The sequence below is a fragment of the Lactuca sativa genome, chromosome 5 (genome assembly GCF_002870075.4).
Source record: "Lactuca sativa cultivar Salinas chromosome 5, Lsat_Salinas_v11, whole genome shotgun sequence".
NCBI classification, from domain to species: Eukaryota; Viridiplantae; Streptophyta; class Magnoliopsida; order Asterales; family Asteraceae; genus Lactuca; species Lactuca sativa.
The window spans coordinates 140795550-140817760 of NC_056627.2; positions in this window are offsets into that span (position 1 = coordinate 140795550).

The following is a 22211-nucleotide window of genomic DNA, read 5'->3' on the forward strand; positions in this document are numbered from 1 at the left end:
ATTACATTCCCAAAATAACTTGTTTGATCGTAGATAACAAACTGCAATCCATCTCTGAATAGAAATTTCTTCGGTTTACTTGTTACCTGAGAATACAAGTATTTTGAAAAACGTCAACATATGAAATGTTGGTGAGTTCATAAGCGGTATTTAAAAATCAACGTTTTGTATTATTTGAAAATCACCAGAAAATCCGATATTTTATGAAAAGAGTTTCCGAAAAAGTTTGTGAAGACCCGTGAGTATGCTTGTTTGTTTCTATAGTTGTAAAAACAAATGTTCATAAAACTTGTGTACATTTCGAAACTGTATGTATTGAAAAACCCTAGGAAAACCCGATGTTTTCCTAACACTTTGAATTCCATGTAGTTGTGTACCATCGTGGCATGGGAAGTCATTTATTCCAGGCGACGTCGGATTATTGCGCATTGTGAATTTTTATAAACACGCGTTACGCAAACGACCAGTTTACAATTATACAAACGATCCCGTAGGCGTCGTCCGTACTATTCACGTAATCCAACCGCCCTGACTTCTTGTAGTCCCGCATCCGAAGAGAAAGAGGGCACGAAGACCTCGATAACTCCATTAGTCGGTCGGGGATAGAATGAGTACGAAGGGCCCTTGGCCCACTCGCATATGAATAACCGACTTTACTAGCAGTACCAAAGGACCCTTGGGGGCCAATAGTAAAAAGCCATTGAAAGTCCTTTTACGTTGTGTTAGATCATGTAAGACCCTACAACTCGTAAGGTTGGAGTCTTCGGGCCTAAAGATCAGGTCATTGGGCTAGCTAGGCCCAACAAACAAGATTTTACACTTTGGGGCCCAAAGATGGTGCGTCGACGTCTATGCACTCTCACGTGTATTTTGAATTCCCAAACGTTACTTGTATGAATCGAGTTATCGTCATGTTAGTAGTTTCGGAGGTTATTGATTCGAGACCGAATCAATTCGCTAAGTAGCGATTTTTGGTGTTGTTGTGGATTGAAATACGTTGATAGTGGTAGTGCCATTATTTGATCACAATGGAGATATTGAATCAACCTTGAAATTTTCCGTTTACAGCCCCTCTTGGTTTGATAAATTTACTTCTTCAACCCTTTAAATAAATAATTTTCCGGTTTAGTCCTTAAACCATTTTTCTTGTCATTTTAACACCAAAACTTATTGCAATTGACAATTTTCAGCATATTCTTAGTTGAAAACAGTTTTAGTCCCTAAAAATTATGTTTTCTCGGTTGTAACCCTTCTTTTTCGCAGTTTTTACATTTTTGGCCCAAATTGGAAAATTCTTGCAACTTTGGTCCTTTTAAATTTTGGAAAGCATTTTAAACCTTAGAAAAGGACTTGGAACACTAGTAGTCCACTGTTTTATAGAAAAACACAGTTTTAGCCCTTCAAAACAGAAAATTTCGCATATTGGGCCCTATTGGGCCAAAATTGTCATTTTTAGCCCATTAAGCTTGAAATTTATATTTTTAATCCTCCAAAAGTTTATATTTCCAGAAAACACTATATTGAGACTGTATTGACTCTTCTCATCCATCAGAATTCGCAAATTGTCAATTTGGGCCCTTTAACTTTATTTTGTTTAGCATTTTGTGTCCAAAAAATGTGTTTTTAGCCCAAAGAAGATGTTATGAAGCAATTTAGCAATTTTTGTTTAGAATGCTTTGTATGTAATAATATAGTATATGCTAGTATCATTTAACATACAATACATCTTGATTTTTAAGAGTTTATGACTAGATAAACATCATAAACACACAAAATCACACATATAAGCATACAAATCATATCAAGAATACAAAATACATATAGATCTACACTTTCACTTGTATTCCCCCTCCTATAAAACTTATAAAACAGAAAATTGGGAGTATGAAGCTCACCTTGTTTGAAGTTTTCGGTTTTTGATGGAGATGTGAAGAGGTTTTTGGCCCTAGCAAGCTTCTTGAGGAGCTTTATAACTTAGATGGCTCTAAGATGCATGATTCACGAAATGGAAAGGGTTAAGAGGAGATTTTGAAGAAATCAAAAAGCTAAACCATGGATATAAGTAAAAACTTACCTAGGATGATGATTATCTTGAAAAATCCTCTTAAAACACTAGCCAAATTTCAAGATTTTTGATGAAGAGGGAGGATGGTTTCTTGAGTAATCTAGGGAGAGTTTGTGAGAGATTTGTATGTGTGTGTGTGTTTCGGCCGAGAGTGAGAGAGAGGAAAGAAGAGAGTGACTTTGATAAGATAGATGCTTGGAAGTATGAGTTGCACGCATGGAGACCCAACAAATAAAAGTGAGGTGGCAATCCAAAGTCAACTCTTCCTTTTCCTTGGGCTTGGGCCGAAAATAGAGAGGGAAGAAAGGATTTTTGGGCTTTTTGCCCTCAAGCCCAATATTAGAGTTAGTTTGGGTGTTCATTGGCCTTATAAAATAAAATTGTGATTTTTATGCTTTATTAATCTAGATTAGGTTAAATCATGGATCAAAGCTTTTAATTTATTTCATTCTAGGCCCAATATGGCCCAAAATATTGAAATAAATAAATGTGGGTCCAATTAGAGCCCAATTAATGGTTCTAAGCCCATGATAGTCAAATTGGAAGCTTATTGGTCCATTTGGGTCCAATAAGGAAGTCCTAGTCCAAAATGGACCTAAACAAGAACTTCTAGGGTTTCCAATTGCTTGTTGACTATTTGTAGTACTTGTATAGTGTATTTGATTGAAGTTTTTGAAGTCATATAATATAAGCATCACACATGCTTTTATGTTTTTGATTCCACATCTCACTTAAGTATAGTTATTACAAGACACAAAATTTCTGGTTGTGACATCATCCCCCCGTTAGAGGGAATTTCGTCCCAAAATTCTGTTTGAAAGCTAGATTTGAGAATGCTAGAATAGGTGAGGGTACTTTTGCTTCATTTGGTCTTCGCGTTCCCACGTGAATTCTGGTCCACGCCTTGCGTTCCACCGTACTTTCATGATTGGGATGCGACTTTGCTTAGTACGCTTCACCTCCCTGTCCATGATTTCAATTGGTTCTTCAACGAACAGGAGATTCTCGTTGATTTCGATCTCGTCAAGGGGAATGACAAGTGTTTCATCTGATAGACACTTCTTTAGATTAGAGACATGAAACACGGGGTGTATACTGTTCAGTTCTGCGGGCAGTTGCAGTCTGTATGCTGTCGGACCTATTCGGGCGACGATTTCGAAAGGTACAATGTATCGTGGGTTCAGTTTTCCGCGCTTCCCAAAACGAATAACTCCTTTCCAGGGCGATACTTTTAACAGTACTCGATCTCCGACTTGAAATTTTAAGGGCTTTCGCCGTTTATCGACATAGCTCTTTTGTCGGTCTCGCGACGCTTGCAATCGAGCTCTGATTTGAATGATCTTTTCCGTGGTTTCACGAATGATCTCCGGTCCCGTAAGCGCCTGATCTGACGTGAGTGTTTTTGCTAGTTGGGTGTCACCTACTTCCGCCCAACATAACGGTGATCTACACTTACGCCCGTACAGTGCTTCGAAAGGAGCGACTTTAATGCTTGAATGATAACTGTTGTTATACGAGAATTCGACTAAAGGTAAATGGGTATCCCATGACTTCCCAAAGTCTATCACACATGCACGAAGCATGTCTTCAAGCGTTTGAATGGTTCGTTCGCTTTGACCGTCTGTTTGCGGATGATACGCGGTGCTCATGTCGAGATGAGTTCCTAGTGCCTTATGGAGAGATTGCCAAAAACGCGAAGTGAATCTACTGTCCCTATCCGAGATAATGGATGCTGGTACTCTGTGGAGTCTCACGATCTCTCGAATGTACAAACATGTCAATCTTTCCATCTTGAAGAATTCTTTTATAGGCAGGAAATGGGCAGACTTTGTCAGTCGGTCGACTATTACCCATATGGTGTCCAGTCCGTCCGGCGTCTTGGGTAGTTTGGTCACGAAGTCCATAGAAATCCCCTCCCATTTCCACTCGGGAATTACAGGTTTCTGTAATAATCCTGAGGGTTTCTGGTACTCTACCTTCACCTTGGCGCACGTAAGGCACTTGCTAACATAGGTCGTAATTTCCGCCTTCATGTTAGGCCACCAATAGTGTTGTTTAATATCTAAGTACGCCTTGTCTGAACCGGGATGAATGGAGTATCGTGTCTGGTGTGCTTCCTTCATAACCACATCTCTAAACCCTCCGATTTTAGGGACCCAAATACGGTTCATGAAGTAGTATACTCCATTCTCCATTGCCTCAAGGTTCTTTTCCATTCCGCGCAGTGCTTCACTTGCTTTATTTTCCGTCTTCATGGCCTCTGACTGGACCACTGCAATTTGAGTGGCCAGGTGAGATTGAATGGTTATTGAGAGAGTTTTCGCACGACGATTAGAGTACTCCTTCCGAATTAATGCGTCAGCTACCACGTTGGCCTTGTCTGTGTGGTACTTGATCTCACACTCATAATCGTTTAGCAATTCAACCCATCTTCGTTGCCTCAGTTTCAGCTCCTTCTGGTTCAAGATGTGTTGGAGACTCTTGTGATCCGTAAAGACGGTGCACTTCGTACCGTAAAGGTAATGCCTCCAAATCTTTAGGGCAAAGACTACAGCTCCCAACTCTATTTCATGGGTCGTATAGTTTACCTCATGCGTCTTTAGTTGGCGGGATGCGTAGGCTATCACTCTTCCACGTTGCATGAGAACGCAACCTAAGCCCTGATTCAACGCGTCGCAGTAGACTACAAAATCTTCCGTTCCTTCCAGTAGAGATAGTACGGGGGCGCCACAGAGAGCTTGCTTTAACGTCCGAAACGCAATCTCTTGTTTGTCTGTCCATTTGAATGGTACGCCCTTTTGCGTGAGTGAGGTAAGTGGCTTGGCGATCTTAGAGAAGTTTTGAATGAATCTCCTATAGTAGCCTGCTAGGCCCATGAATTGACGAATTTCTATGGGCGTTGTCGGGATTGCCCACCCTTCAACAGCTTTAACCTTTAGAGGGATCCACATGAATTCCTTCTTGGCTAACTACGTGACCTAGGAAGTTCACACTCCGGAGCCAAAACTCACACTTGGAGAGTTTTGCGTATAGCTTCTCTGATCGCAGCGTTTCTAGGATTTGTCGGAGATGTTGGCCATGCTCTTCTTCGCTTGGGGAATAAACGAGAATGTCATCAATGAAAACAATGACAAAGTTGTCTAGGAATGGTCGACAGATCCTGTTCATCAGGTCCATAAATGCGGCAGGGGCATTTGTTAGACCGAAGGGCATTACGACAAATTCATAATGTCCGTAGCGGGTTCGGAAAGCGGTTTTTGGAATATCCTCTTCCCGGACTTTGAGTTGGTGGTATCCGGACCGTAGATCTATTTTAGAAAAATAACTAGCTCCTTGGACCTGGTCGAATAGATCATCGATTCGTGGGAGTGGGTAGTGGTTCTTGACTGTGAGTTTATTTAACTCTCTGTAATCGATGCACATCCTAAAGGATCCGTCCTTCTTTTTAACAAAGAGTACTGGAGCTCCCCATGGCGAGTAACTAGGTCGGATAAATCCCTTGTCAAGAAGTTCACTGAGTTGGCTGGACAATTCCTGCATCTCAGCAGGAGCCAGTCGATAAGGTGATTTAGCAAGAGGAGTTGCTCCTGGTACGAGGTGGATTCGAAACTCAACCTATCTCTCTGGGGGTACTCCTGGAAGATCTTCAAGAAACACGTCTGGAAATTCACACGCTACCGGAATATCTTGAATATTAGTCTCTTCCTTGGTTTTATCCACTATGTGAGCCAGAAATGCCGAATCCTTCTTTCGTAGGTGCTTTTGTGCCTTGATGCACGAGATGAGGCGAAGGTTCATGCTAGGTTTGTCTCCGTAAATTACTAGGGTTTCGTGATTTGGGAGACAAAGACGAACGGCCTTCTCGTGGCACATAATTTCAGCATGGTGGGGGCTTAACCAGTCCATGCCGACGATCACATCGAAACTCCTAATTGACACTGGCATTAGATCTATTCGAAAGTCGTGTTGATTAAGGGTTAAGGTACATCCGATGTAGATTTCCCCAGTGGATTCGGTTTTCCCATTGGCCATTTCCACCGTATAGGTTTCATTTAGCTTTTGGGGTTGTTGTTTTAATAAATGCTTAAACTTATCACTTACAAAACTTCGCTCCGCTCCGGTGTCAAATAAGATGCATGCATAAGTGTGGTTTAGGGGAAACATACCGGTAACAACTGAGGGGTCCTGAGTCGCCTCTCCCTGACCCATGGTTAGCATCCTTCCTGTTCCTCTGTTTCCTGAATTGTTGTTGTTAGGGCAGTCTCGGCGGAAATGCCCAGTCCTTCCACACCCATAGCAGGTGTGGCTAGGTCCTGCATTGCTGCCGCCGGTGGTGATGTTGTTGTTGTTGTGATAGTTATTGTTGTTGTTTCCCTGACTTTGGTCCTAGGGAGGGTAAGTCCTGCAGTACCTTGTAGTGTGTCCCCTTCGGTTGCAACTGGTGCACTGAAAATCCTTGCATTCTCCATTATGATGGAGACCGCACTTATTGCACTTGGGAAGATTAGCGGAATAAGGTCTGGGAGCATTTGGTGCAGCTGAGGTTGGAGCATGTAGTGTGGCTGGGACCGGTGTGGTGACAGCGTTAACCGTCACTGTCTGCTGCTTTTTAGAGGTCTCGGGGCCCTGACGTCCCTTCCTCTTATTGTTCTTCCCCTTCTTGCCATCACCTTCCTTCTTTCTCTCAGCCTCCACTGGCTTCTCGCCCTTCTTGTTGTCATGGTCATACAGCTTCTTTGCCAATCTTTTCGCACTGTCAAATGTTTCGGGGTTTGCAGCTATCACATTCCCTTGAATTGGTGTTGTTAGTCCCCAGATGAATCGCTCAATCTTCTTTCCTTCCGAGGTGATCATTCCCGGGCACAACAGAGATAGTTCACTAAATCTCGATATGTAGGCATCGATATTCACATTCTGCACAGTGAGGTTCCACAGCTCTTGCTCCATCTTCTGTATCTCGCCTTGCAGACAGTATTCAGCCATTAACATTTCTTTCATCTCCGCCCACGGCATAAAGTTGGCTACAGGGAGCGTCATGGCTTCCACATGTTCGTTCCACCAGGTGAGCGCTTGATCGACAAAAGTGCAGGTTGCGAACTTTACTTTCATCTGCTCAGGACAGTCGCATATCTCGAATACCAATTCTACCTTCTCGATCCATCGCTTCAGAGTGATCACCCCTCCAGTGCCGTTAAAAGTTCGTGGTTTGGCGTTTGTGAAGTCCTTGTAGGTACATGTCTTGGTGGGTCCTTGATTCATTCTGTTGTTCGAACTTCCGGCTCCTTGTCCATTGACTCCTCCGTTGTTCCCTTGATGAATTTGCGCCATTGCTGCAGTGACTGCTGCAGATACAGCTGCCTGGAACGCGGCTGAGTCAACTTCAGGTGGAGTTGGTCCTGGGTTTCCGTGAGTAGGTCGTAGAGGCATCTTTCTGTCATGAAACGGAAAGATGTTCAGTGTATGTGGTTTCCGTGAGGTTGTGATCCTACTGACTAGGTGCATGGTACGAACTTAAGCACTACTGCCATTGAACATTCAATCATAATTTCTCAACACATAGCAATTTGTAATATCATAACAAAGCACGTAAATGTTTATTAATATTATCTGCATTTAATACAACAAAATTTTGCTCGTAAGAGCATACATGGGTGACGCTAGTTTGACAGCATAACGGCCCTATGAGTAGTGTAGTCACTTAAACATAGAGTCGGGGTACATAGCATAGTTCCTACGATCTACTAAGATAAGTCTATCCCTAACCGCGATGAGCTGCGTCCGGAGGTGGTGCCGAGGATGTGGATGCTCCCTGAAGGCGAGCCACCAAGCGTTCTACATCCTGAAGTCGAGACTCCCACCGAACCTGCCTCATGTTAAACTCCCGAAGGACGTCACGCGTCTCCTGCTCCGCACGCTCAACCCTAGTCCACAACTGGCGTACATGATCAGCAGTGTCCTGGGCAAGGTCGCCCGTGTTCCGTAACCGCCTCACCATGACTGGGAGGGCTCGATCAGCCGGTCCTCCGTCTCCCAGGTCGAAGAAATCGCGTGACATGCCGTACGGGGGTCGCTGTCCCTACTGTCTGCTCCACCTCCAAAGATCAATACCCCAAGGAGGTGTAGGACCAGTGGGGCCTACACGATAGGCAGGCACCCTGATCGGGTAAGGGGGGTCGATGACTTCGGACTCCGCGTCCGAATCACCCCCTTCACTGTCATCGGTGTCCTCCTCGAGGCTTCCTTCGTCTTCCACTGATTCGGCAGGCTCGCCCTCGACTTCTGCCTCCGGTTCCCCATCGGATTCCTCCTCGGGGTCTTCCTCAGGTTCCTCCTCAAGCTCCTCCTCAGGCTCTTCCTCAGGCTCCTCCTATAGCCATCCGTTGTTTCCCTGGTTAGGGAAGTAGGGATCCCCGGGATGATGAAAGCCAGCCATGCTGTCTGCGAGAGTGTATAAATGTGCTAACATTTTTCCTAAGGTGCCACAACTATTGCATAAGCTAAACAGGCATTCTCTTTTTGGTGCTATAGGGGTATAGTTTTAGGTTCCCTAGATATCACGATTTCATCGGGACATGCATTAGTTATATCCTAGAGGGAATGTAGTTGATCAGGCTACATCCACCCCTTGATACCACTAAGAACAGTCCTGAATTAACCGGGATACTAGTATTATCATGTTTGGTTCGGCGTTATGTTCTTATTCCTAAAACAAACAAGGGTGTTTTATTTACTTATTTTGTTCAGAGTTATGTTAGTCCCTCTTTTTGGTTTATAGTTGCATATCAATGTGTGGCTAGATATGCTAGTTCACTATAAACAAAGCTCTGATACCAACCTGTCACACCCCCGAACCAGATGGCGGAAACGTCTGAGGGCTGTCGTGACTTAATTGAATACCATAACATTGAATATATATGAAACATAACATCGTTCATCACCATGCATTAATATAGTACAACCGATAAAGTTTACACTGAGTACATTGTTTAGCATTACATTCCCAAAATAAATTGTTCGATCGTAGATAACAAACTGCAATCCATCTCTGAATACAAATTTCTTCGGTTTACATGTTACCTGAGAATACAAGTATTTTGAAAAACGTCAACATATGAAATGTTGGTGAGTTCATAAGCGGTATTTGAAAATCAACGTTTTGTATTATTTGAAAATCACCAGAAAATCCGATATTTTCTGAAAAGAGTTTCCGAAAAAGTTTGTGCAGACCCGTGAGTATGCTTGTTTGTTTCTATAGTTGTAAAAACAAATGTTCATAAAACTTGTGTACATTTCGAAACTGTATGTATTGAAAAACCCTAGGAAAACCCGATGTTTTCCTAACACTTTGAATTCCATGTAGTTGTGTACCATCGTGGCATGTGAAGTCATTTATTCCAGGCGACGTCGGATTATTGCGCATTGTGAATTTTTATAAACACGCGTTACGCAAACGACCAGTTTACAATTATACAAATGATCCCGTAGGCGTCGTCCGTACTATTCACGTAATCCAACTGCCCTGACTTCTTGTAGTCCCGCATCCGAAGAGAAAGAGGGCACGAAGACCTCGATAACTCCATTAGTCGGTCGGGGATAGAATGAGTACGAAGGGCCCTTGGCCCACTCGCATGTGAATAACCGACTTTACTAGCAGTACCAAAGGACCCTTGGGGGCCAATAGTAAAAAGCCATTGAAAGTCCTTTTACGCTGTGTTGGATCATGTAAGACCCAACAACTCGTAAGGTTGGAGTCTTCGGGCCTAAAGATCAGGTCATTGGGCTAGCTAGGCCCAACAAACAAGATTTTACACTTTGGGGCCCAAAGATGGTGTGTCGATGTCTGTGCACTCTCACGTGTATTTTGAATTCCCAAACGTTACTTGTATGAATCGAGTTATCGTCGTGTTAGTAGTTTCGGGTGTTATTGATTCGAGACCGAATCAATTCGCTAAGTAGCGATTTTTGGTGTTGTTGTGGATTGAAATACGTTGATAGTTGTAGTGCCATTATTTGATCACAATGGACGTATTAAATCAACCATGAAATTTTCCGTTTACAGCCCCTCTTGGTTTGATAAATTTACTTTTTCAACCCTTTAAATAAATAATTTTCCAGTTTAGTCCTTAAACCATTTTTCTTGTCATTTTAACACCAAAACTTATTGCAATTGACAATTTTCAGCATATTCTTAGTTGAAAACAGTTTTAGTCCCTAAAAATTCTGTTTTCTCGGTTGTAACCCTTCTTTTTCGCAGTTTTTACATTTTTGGCCCAAATTGGAAAATTTTTGCAACTTTGGTCCTTTTAAATTTTGGAAAGCATTTTAAACCTTAGAAAAGGACTTGGAACACTAGTAGTCCACTGTTTTACAGAAAAACACAGTTTTAGCCCTTCAAAACAGAAAATTTCGCATATTGGGCCCTATTGGGCCAAAATTGTCATTTTTAGCCCATTAAGCTTGAAATTTATATTTTTAATCCTCCAAAAGTTTATATTTCCAGAAAACACTATATTGAGACTGTATTGACTCTTCTCATCCATCAGAATTCGCAAATTGTCAATTTGGGCCCTTTAACTTTATTTTCTTAGCATTTTGTGTCCAAAAAATGTGTTTTTAGCCCAAAGAAGATGTTATGAAGCAATTTAGCAATTTTTGTTTAGGATGCTTTGTATGTAATAATATAGTATATGCTAGTATCATTTAACATACAATACATCTCGATTTTTAAGAGTTTATGACTAGATAAACATCATAAACACACAAAATCACACATATAAGCATACAAATCATATCAAGCATACAAAATACATATAGATCTACACTTTCACTTGTATTCCCCCTCCCATAAAACTTATAAAACAGAAAATTGGGAGTATGAAGCTCACCTTGTTTGAAGTTTTTGGTTTTTGATGGAGATGTGAAGAGGTTTTTGGCCCTAGCAAGCTTCTTGAGGAGCTTTACAACTTAGATGGCTCTAAGATGCATGATTCACGAAATCGAAAGGGTTAAGAGGAGATTTTGAAGAAATCAAAAAGCTAAACCATGGATATAAGTAAAAACTTACCTAGGATGATGATTATCTTGAAAAATCCTCTTAAAACACTAGCCAAATTTCAAGATTTTTGATGAAAAGGGAGGATGGTTTCTTGAGTAATCTAGGGAGAGTTTGTGAGAGATTTGTATGTGTGTGTGTGTGTTTCGGCCGAGAGTGAGAGAGAGGAAAGAAGAGAGTGACTTTGATAAGATAGATGCTTGGAAGTATGAGTTGCATGCATGGAGACCCAACAAATAAAAGTGAGGTGGCAATCCAAAGTCAACTCTTCCTTTTCCTTGGGCTTGGGCCGAAAATGGAGAGGGAAGAAAGGATTTTTGGGCTTTTTGCCCTTAAGCCCAATATTAGAGTTAGTTTGGGTGTTCATTGGCCTTATAAAATAAAATTTGATTTGTATGCTTTATTAATCTAGATTAGGTTAAATCATGGATCAAAGCTTTTAATTTATTTCATTCTAGGCCCAATATGGCCCAAAATATTGAAATAAATAAATGTGGGTCCAATTAGAGCCCAATTAGGGTTCTAAGCCCATGATAGTCAAATTGGAAGCTTATTGGTCCATTTGGGTCCAATAAGGAAGTCCTAGTCCAAAATGGACCTAAACAAGAACTTCTAGGGTTTCCAATTGCTTGTTGACTATTTGTAATACTTGTATAGTGTATTTGATTGAAGTTTTTGAAGTCATATAATATAAGCATCACACATGCTTTTATGTTTTTGATTCCACATCTCACTTAAGTATAGTTATTACAAGACACAAAATTTCTGGTTGTGACAGTTACCTAGCAACAGAGAAAAACACAACACCTCTCCCACAATCACAACATCATTTACAGAGAAAGGGTTGTCAATTACTTTCATTAAGACATTCATTCAATCACAAAATTATTAAATAAAAGGGTGAAACAGTAACTTACTTTTGATAAGTTGATCTCCCTTAGAGCAAACACAGCTAAAGCATTGAACAAGACCCTATTTCCCTCTTCTTTTAAAGTTTCCAGAATGTTTAGAATGCTCTCCTTACCCTGTTATTTCAAGTGTCAGGGGAAAAAAAGTCCTCACTTTTGGTTCGCTATCAGATGCAGCATCAAGAATAGAGAACATGATCTCATCAAACATAATCAATAATCAGATTGAATTATATATTATGAGTAAGTAATAAAGTACATGTAACACAATAAAGTATTATTAAGGAACTTATGATTTCAAATATTATTTTTTACACCCAGATGCCAAAATATTTTATGTTATTCTTCTACAAGTTGAGAACCAACTCAAACATGAAAGATAATAGTCCATCTGGCAGCTTTTGATGACATGGCAAATGAAATTTCTCAGAGATAGAATAATACATGTACTATTAAAATGATGGCAACCACAACAGGTGGTCCAATAACTACAGCCAAAAACATGCCTTTAATCATGTCTGGAAAGAAAAGAAAGATTGTTTGCTGCAATCATAAATCCCATGTGTTACAAACTTAAATCCAAATTTAAATTAAATAAAAAGAGAAAACTGTAAAAACAAATTATATCCAAGGTAATACACCATACCACAAAATAGCAGAGTCCATCAGTATTGTTACAAACCCATGAAGGAAGTGGAAGTTACTGGAAAAAAAAACATTCCATTCCATTCCATTCTATATTCCAACCTTTAATTTGTTTTCTTATCATTATCAGTTGTACCTGCACCTCTTTCATTTCCTGCAAGATTTATAAATGAAGAATGGCATGTGATCGTGAAGATTCCTCATTTGCATCTGTTGTCCCTGTGATTGTAAATTAGTAAAAGCATAATATAAAAAACTGAAGTAGAGAAGTGACTTGTGTACTTCATAATATATTTCTCATTTAGGCAAAACGGCTTGAAGAACGCGACATGCAGCAGCTTGCAACCTGTTCTTCAATAGGAGTAACTTGACCAATGCAACGTTTTTTCCCAGATCCTGAAACCCATGAACTGCTACCAAGCATACGTGCCTCCATGTCCAGTACTGCATCCATTTTCTCCTTCCAACCAAATTCATCCTTTACTCTACCATAAATTTCTAAAGTGTCTATTCTTGATAAAGTTGATCTATTGAAAGTTGTTCCTATGGAGATTGTAATTTCTTCATCAGCTAGAAGGGATTTTGCAACTGTAAATGGGATGTCATACCATGACCTCATTCCTTCGTCTAGTTTTATAACTCTTTGGAAAATTGTTATCTCAGAGGGTATATGGTTTGCTAATGTGTTCCCCACATGGACACGAAATCCAACCATTACTATGTTTGGATTCGAATTGGAAACTGTTACCTGGAATGGGAAAACACAAGGTATCAATCATGAATCAATACAAATAATTCATGGACTGTTTCTTTTTTCTTTTATTTTCCCATCAAGTCTTGTATGGTAAAGTGGCTGAATGGTTAGCAACTATAAAACAGCCCCTAAGACCAAATGACCATTTTACCCTTACATCCCAACAAACAGATTTCATAATCATCATCAATTTTAACATGAGAGAAGTTGGTGGAAAAAATATTAAGGGCAAATAGGGGAAGGGTTGGTGTTTTGATACACTAAGCTGTCCAGATTAAGTGGTTAACCAAGAAAGCCCATCAAGTCAAACAAAAAAAGTAAAACATAAATAGCATTGTAACAAAGCATACCTTGAACCCTGTAGGCGTAGGACTTTCAAGAAATCCTTCTTCTGTGGACCAAATCCAGGTCAAGGAATTTCTTCTGTAAATCTGGATTGAAATTACGGCATGTGTCTCCAGAAAAAAGATCAACAAAGAAAGTAAGGACCTTCACATTAACCGATTCAGAGTTGCAATTATCCAATGCATCGAAAAAGACCAAAATATCCCCACACTGAGAGCCAAATCTATCATCAAGTTCTTTTGAAAGATCTCCATCAGACATGAAAAACTTTTCGAACCAAAAGTTGCATGTGGTAATGGCGAACAGACATTGAGTCGCGATATTTACAGATTAGGCCATCGTTTTGATTTCTTCCGGATGCTTTCTTGTTTCTATACCACGACAAGCTTCTACGTTAGCTCAATGGTAAATTAATTAATATCTGTATATATATATATATATATATATATATATATATATATGTGTCTAACAGTGTAAGTGTCTAAAGAAAATGACAAATTATCTTATGTTTCAGATGGTGATGCTTACTGTGTATGCGTTCTTATACGGGATTATATCTCTGTTTAAGTGGATTAGAAAAAGCGATTATGAAATCAGTAAAGATGCAAGGAGATAAAGCTTTGAAAGTAGCCATGGCTTCTCAATCTGTAGTTCAACTTGGTCTTTTAATGGCGTTACCAATGATTATGGAGATCGGACTCGAAAGAGGCTTCAGAACTGCACTCGGTGACCTAATAATCATGAACCTCCAGCTCTCCGCTGTCTTCTTCACGTTCTCTCTTGGCACCAAACTTCACTATTTCGGTCGCACAATTCTCCACGCGGCTTCGTTGTCCGACACGAGAAGTTCGCAGAAAACTACAGAATGTATTCCCGGAGTCATTTCACGAAAGGAATGGAATTGATGATTCTCCTTATTGTTTACAACGCGTACGGATCCGCATTCTCCGATGGCAACGTGTACATATTCCTAACCATCTCAATGTGGTTTCTAGTCGTGTCGTGGCTGTTCACCCCTTTTCTTTTCAACCCATCCGGATTTGAATGGCAGAAAATCGTTGAAGACTGGGACGACTGGTCAGCGTGGATCAGAAACCACGGTGGAATCGGTGTTCCGGTGAACAAAAGCTGGGAATCGTGGTGGGAGGAAGAATAGGACCACCTCCGATCCACCGGTACAGTCGGTCTTCTGACGGAAATCCTCCTTTCTCTCCGATTCTTCATTTACCAATACGGTATCATTTACCACCTCAAAGTCGTCCAAAACGATAAATCAATCTTAGTGTACGCTCTCTCATGGCTCGTAATCATTTTTGTTATCGCATTATTGAAAATCGTGTCCATGGGTAGAAAGAAATTCAGCGCGGATTTCCAATTAATGAGAGCCCAATCTAGTGGAGTGTGAATGAGTTTTTAGGGTTCAATGGTAGTGACGATGGCTTAGGGTTTGCAGATGGTGGTGTGGGGGTCGTCGGTTGCTTTACAGAGGGATACGAAGTCGAGACGAAAAGACAATATTGACCCATCTGGTAATAAACGGACTCAGGAAGCTGAACAAAATGACCCGAGATTGATCCATCTAGTAACAACGCTATTGATGCCATTCCTTCCATTTTCGACTGTTCATCCTCCACTTCCTCTACTACTACTTCTTCACCATCTTCTATTTTTTCTGTTTTTAGACTTGAGAGTATAACTAGGGCTTTTTCTAACAATTTCAACATCGAGTGGGAGATATGGTGGTTCCAGTAGGTAGAAGTGAGGGAAGAAGTAGGCAGCAGTCAATGTCGGGACGGGGAAGGAAGGAGTGTCCATAATTTGCGCAAGAGGCAAAGGAGAAAAAAAAGGAAGGCAGGATTTTTAATTTTTTCTGAACTTCATTTCCCCCTACTGTTAAAGGATGGAACGCGCGTTCCATTAAAAATTATAAAACGACATCCTTAGACGACGCGCATTTTATTATAGGTGTCCTCCATGTTTTTTTTTTGTTAGACACTAATTTAAGGGCACGCAATAATGCGTGTCCTCTATTGTTAAATTTTTTGAAGAGATGACACTTTTTTAAAGTCACTCTCTTTTGCGTAACATAAATCAACGAGTGTCGTGGTATGCGCGTCGTAAAAGGGTCTTTTTCTTGTAGTGGGGGTTCTTTAACCAAAAGAGAGAAGAGTACATCAATAGTTTATTTGTTTGGTACATTCATCATGTTTATTAATTTGATTTGTTTTTGTTTATCTGTTGCTATGAGCAGCTGAATCCAGCTACTCTTGTTTAGCTAGATGAAGCTTCTGACATATGGTTTAGCTTAATTGATGATGGATTTGTTTAGTTGGTAATTTGCTTGTGTTTGATTATTATTACCTAGCATGTTAATATATGTTTCTTTAGTTGCTTGATATCATGTTCTGTGTAGCTTAGCGATTATTAAATTACATGAACTTGACACCTAATGATTTAGTAAACATTAAATTGCTAGAGCTAGGATCAACCCAATCCTAGATAAGTGATTAGAGTAATTAAATTCAGTTGTTCTAGAGAGCATAAATGATGACCATAACTTTGTTTGCATAATCTTACATAGCCCCCTTGTTTTGGCCTTGGATACTCCTTTGGGAAGGGTTTAAAAACTTAGATGGTTCTAGGAAGCTTGAACATGAAATGAAGTTATGTAAGGAAGATTTCTTAGTGAAAAATGGAAACAAAACATCTTGAAAGTGATACTAGCTTAACTAGTTATGATCCTTGATGAAAACCTCTTGAACACACCCACAAAGTCACAAGTTTTTTAGGAAAAAAATGAAGGAGCTTCTTGGAGATTTAGAGAGGAATGAGAGAGGTCTATTTGAGTTTAGAAGTGAAAATGAGGGAGATGAAAGAAGGTCTCAACCGGATTTTAGAGAGGAGAAGGGAGAAATTGCTAAGTGGTCATTACATGGAGGGTTAGCTTCTTAATCCTAGAAGTTTGGTGGGTAATTTGCATGGATTACCACCATGAAAAAGCGAGGTGTCATAATTTGCTTACACCCACTCTTTTTTTTTTCTTTCTTTACATATGGTCGAGAATAGGAGAGGGAAGAAGGAAAAAGAATATTGGGCTTGAATTTGAATTGTAACCGAGAATACATTAGCCCATATGAGGATTTTTTGGCCCATGGGGCCCACATACGAGTTTACGGCCGAAAAGAGTAAAGGAATGAGTTTTGGGCCCATTAGTGCCCATTAGGAGTTTTCGTCCTTGGAAGGCCTAAATCATGGTTGAATAATCAATTTCGGCCAAATTAGGGCCCAATTACGTAGTCTTGGCCCAAAAGAATCATGTTGAGGGGTTACTAGCCTATTAGGCCCAATAAGAGAGTCCTAGTCCACTAAGAGGTTTGAACCGGGAAGCTAGGGTTACAAGCCCAAAGTTCAGTGAATGCAGCGTATTGAATTACGTTTAGAGCTTTCATGAGGGAGTTTTGACTTGAATTGTTATTTTTAAATGAACAACTTGTATAATATCAAAATTAGGGTTACAAGATATACCAGGAATTATTTACACATGGACAAAATTTCCTAGCCCTAAATTGCTAGTTGTGACATGTCTTAAAGTATTAAGAAGTTTTTATGACATTTTGGGAGTGATTTTCACCATAAAGCCATGTAAAGGTTTAAATCCTTCGACTTTATGGACCAAGTCATTTATATTTAGCTATTCTGAGGTTTTGGACGTCTTGGCTTAAGGGATTAAGATGTTTTTTAGATTGGTTGTGGGAAGGGTTAGTATGCGGGGCGTACTAGGGTTCTTAGCCGAACGCTTAGTGTATTCACTGCATACGCGGGGCGTACTCAATCAGATGGGATTTTGCAAGTGAGCTTCAAGTTTGGGTTTTCTTTTGGGCTTGGTTGTTGGGTTATTAATGAAAGATCTGAGTACAAGTGCTTTGGACTAGTAAAAATGGTTGGGCTTTAAGGTAAGGTCCATGTAAGGGGTTTGGGTCCAATTTAGAAATTAGTCCATATTTAGGCCTTGGTTGATTAGTTAGCCTTTGGACTTTACAGATTGTGAGTTGGGCCTTAGTCTTGTACCGAGTTATTGGGTTTTGAGCATTCTAACACTCCTAAGTGTACATGAAACCCTAAATACCTTGGATCTATGTTTTCTCTATTATACATGCAAATATGAATATTCCAAGGTGATGAGAACAAAAACTCTAGATCTGTAACACCGTAAAAATTAAAACAATTTTTCACTTTTGAAAACACATTTTTAAATAAAACCATTCATTCATAACATGTCATAACACCATGTTTCTAATTCAAAAATATCTCCCAAGATCAATATACATCCAATCCCATATGTGTGTACGAATCAAGTCGGCGCCTTTCCGCGGTCATCACTGGTACCTGAAACACATAGCATTGAACACTGTAAGCATAAGCTTAGTGAGTTCCCCAAAATACCACACTAACACATAATAGCCACTCGAGGCTATAACTCTGTTGACCCTCTGGTCAATGTGTCTCAGTGGGGCCCTCCAGCCCTAACTCTCTGTGGGCCCTCTGGCCCTAACTCTAGGGACCCAAAAGTCCTAACTCCGTAACTCTGAATCATGCATATCACATATCACAATAAATCACAACACATAAATAACATGCAATCACACTGGCATATAACTCTATAGTACTCTCTCACATAACTCTATTACCACACCAGGTAAAGTATAGTGAGAAGACTCACCTCGGGTATCTCGGTAAATCTTTGACTCAGTAAACGTTGGCCTAGCCTCCGCCTAATCATGTGAAAATAACACTCTATTTAATATTACTCTCAAAGGCTAGACTATGTTCTCTTAGGACACTCTCAAAAGGGTAAAATACCATTTTCCCCTCTCATAGCTCAAAGGCCCCACAATAGACCATACCCTAAAAGTCAGCCAAAAGTCAACTCTCCAGGTTACGCTGCGCGTACCAGATGTGTACACTGAGCATACCCGGCTGCACCACAGAATCGGGGAGTGCCACCCAGTACGCGGCGCGTACTAGGGATTACGCCCGGCGTACTCCCCTGCTTCAGCCCTTTTGCTCTTGAGGTCTTAAACAGTTAAGACCTACGTCCATATTTTAGATATGACCCCTTCTAAGCCCCTTAATCCATAAAGTTGATGACTTTAAGCAGTTGCATGGCTAAACAAGTCATTAACTCCCAAAATGATCCAACCTTCAACTCTAGAAGGCTTAAAACACATGCATGACTCCAAAGTAACATCCAAGATGGGAACTTTATGGCTCTACATCACTAATAACACTGAAATGGGACAGATCTCGGACCATGGATCACTTTACACTCATAAAGTCTCCATCTTTGAGGTTTTTAGCCCTAAAAAGAACACATACAACAACAACCAAAAGAAGAGGAAAGTTTTGAACTTTATACCTCTAAGAGTAGCTCTTTCCTCTGTAGATCCCAGATCCAAAATGGCACCTCAAGCTTTAGCCTCCAAGATCTCCTTTCCTCCTTCTTCTCCAAGTCACTAAAGCACCAACAAGCTCAAATCAACACTCTCTCACTCTAAGAACGAAGGGGCTCTCTTTTAGGGTTTCACTCACTAATATGGAGGCTAAGAAATGAGCCATAACACCCTTTAAATAGTGCACAAGGAGGATTAGGGTTTTAGCACCTGGGTCGGGTACGCCGGCATAACTCTAGGTACGCCCAGCGTACCTTGGCAACTCCGCGTCTAAATTAAGCGCATGAGTACGCGCAGCGTACCCCTCTGGTACACCCAGCGTACTCACTTGCTACACATCCTCCACTCAAGGAATAAACATGACAATTCAATAAATAACAAGGATGAAAGAAATGCACCTGAATCTCGGGGTGTTACAATTCTCCCCCACTAGAACTAGACTTCGCCCTCGAAGTCTCATTCCTCAAACAACTCTGGATGCTGCCCTCGCATCTCCGACTCTGACTCCTAAGTCATTTCGGACCCCTTCCGATGTTGCCACTGAACCAAAACCAAAGGTAACTCCTTGTTCCTCAGAACATTGATCTTCCGATCTCTGATTGCTACCGGCCTCTCAACATAATTCAGGCTTGCATCCACCTGAATATCATCCGATGGTACCACTGCCGACTCATCATCTATACACTTCCGCAATTGCGACACGTGGAAAGTGTCATGAATCTGACCTAACTCTGCAGGTAGCTCCAACCGGTAGGCTACCCTGCCTACCCTTGCAACCACCCAAAAAAGACCGATATAACGGGGCCCCAACTTGCCCCTCTTCCTGAAGCGGATCACTCCTTTCCAAGGAGAGACCTTCAGGAGAACAAAGTCGCCGACCTGGAACTCGAGCTCGGATCGGCGCCTGTCCGCATAACTCTTCTGAGGACTCTGAGCAGTCAATAACCTTTGCCACACCTGTTGTATCTGCTCAGTCACTGCAGCACGATCTTCGTACTATCCATTACACGTTGCCTGACCTCTCCCCAGCAAATGGGGGTCTGACACCTCCTCCCATACAACAGCTCAAAGGGTGGCATACCAATGCTCGAATGATGGCTGTTGTTGTAGGAAAACTCTACTAAGGGCAAATACATGTCCCAACTCCCCCCGAAATCCAACACACATGCCCGGAGCATGTCCTCAAGCGTCGGAATCATCCGCTCACTCTGTCCGTCAGTCTGGGGGTGATATGCGGTACTAAAATGCAGCCTAGTACCCAACTCCTCGTGAAACTTCTTCCAGAATCTGGAAGTGAAACACACATCTCGGTCTGAGACAATCGAGATCGGCACTCCATGCCGTGATACCACTTCCCTCACGTACATCTCTGCTAACTTCTCTGCAGAAGAGCTCTCACTGATAGCAAGGAAGTGGGCACTCTTTGTCAACCTATCCACAATCACCCAAATTGCATCGACTCCCCTAGTAGTCCTTGGCAATTTGGTGATAAAATCCATGGTAATCTGTTCCCACTTCCATTCGGGAACCTCCAACGGCTACAACTTACCATGCGGTCTCTAGTGCTCGGCCTTAACCCTACAGCAGGTTAAGTACCTCTCAACAAACCACGCGACATCCCTCTTCATATAGGGCCACCAATACTCTCTCCTCAGGTCTAAATACATCTTAGTGGCCCCAGGATGGATCGAGAATTTCGACCGATGAGCCTCTTCCATCAAAATGGTATGCGTCCCTCCTACAAACGGTACCCAGATACGCCCCTGAAATGTCATAAGCCCCCGACCATCGGTAACGAACTCCGATACCAACCCAACAACTTGCTCTTTCTTCTGCATCTCAGGCTGCACAGCCTCAGCCTGTTCCCCACGAATGGTGTCCAACATTGGAGCTATCACAGTCAATCTCAAACATACATCTCGCAACGGGGTGCTCTCCGCCCTGCGCCTCAGTGCATCGGCTACAACATTAGCCTTGCCCGGGTGGTACAGGATCTCACAATCATAATCCTTGACCACGTCCAACCACCTCCTTTGTCGCATGTTTAGGTTGGGCTGATCCATCAAATACTTCAGGATCTTGTGGTCCGTGTATATCGTACACCGAACCCCGTACACATAGTGACGCCAAATCTTGAGGGCGAACACCACCGCCCCCAACTCAAGATCATGGGTGGGATACCTCGACTCATGAGGCTTCAGCTGCCTCGATGCGTATGCTATCACCTGCCCTCTTTGCATCAGCACCGCTCCTAATCCCAAGATCGACGCACCATAATACACCATAAAGTCCTCCATCCCCTCTAGAAGGGCTAACACTGGAGCTTCACATAGCCTCTGGCTAAGCCTCTCAAAGGAGGTCTGTTGCTTTGTCCCCATGAAAAAGCGACACCCTTCCGGGTTAACCTGGTGAGTGGCACGACGATCTTGGAGAAATCCCTGATAAATCTCCGATAATAGCCTGCAAACCCCAAGAAACTCCTGATCTTGGACGGTGTCCTCGGCACCTCCCAACTCATCACTGCCTCCACTTTCTCCAGGTCGACCAAAATCCCCTTCTGGTTAACGAGGTGCCCTAGGAACTGGACCTCTCGCAACCAGAAATCACACTTGGATAATTTAGTGTAAAGCCTCTCCGATCTCAGAGCTCTGAGGATCTCCCTCAAATGTTCCTCATGCTACTCTCTGGATCTCGAATACACCAAAATATCATCAATGAACACGATCACTGACGGATCCAATATCGGCATACACATTCTGTTCATGAGATCCATGAACACTGCCGGGGCATTGGTGAGTTCGAAAGGCATCACCACAAAATCATAATGCCCATAACGAGTCCTGAACGTTGTCTTCTGGATATCCTCATCTCGCACCCTTACCTGATGATACCCCGACCTCAAATCGATCTTGAAGAACCAAGATGTTCCCTGCAACTGATCGAACAAATCATCGATCCTTGGCAACGGGTAACGGTTCTTGATCGTCAAATT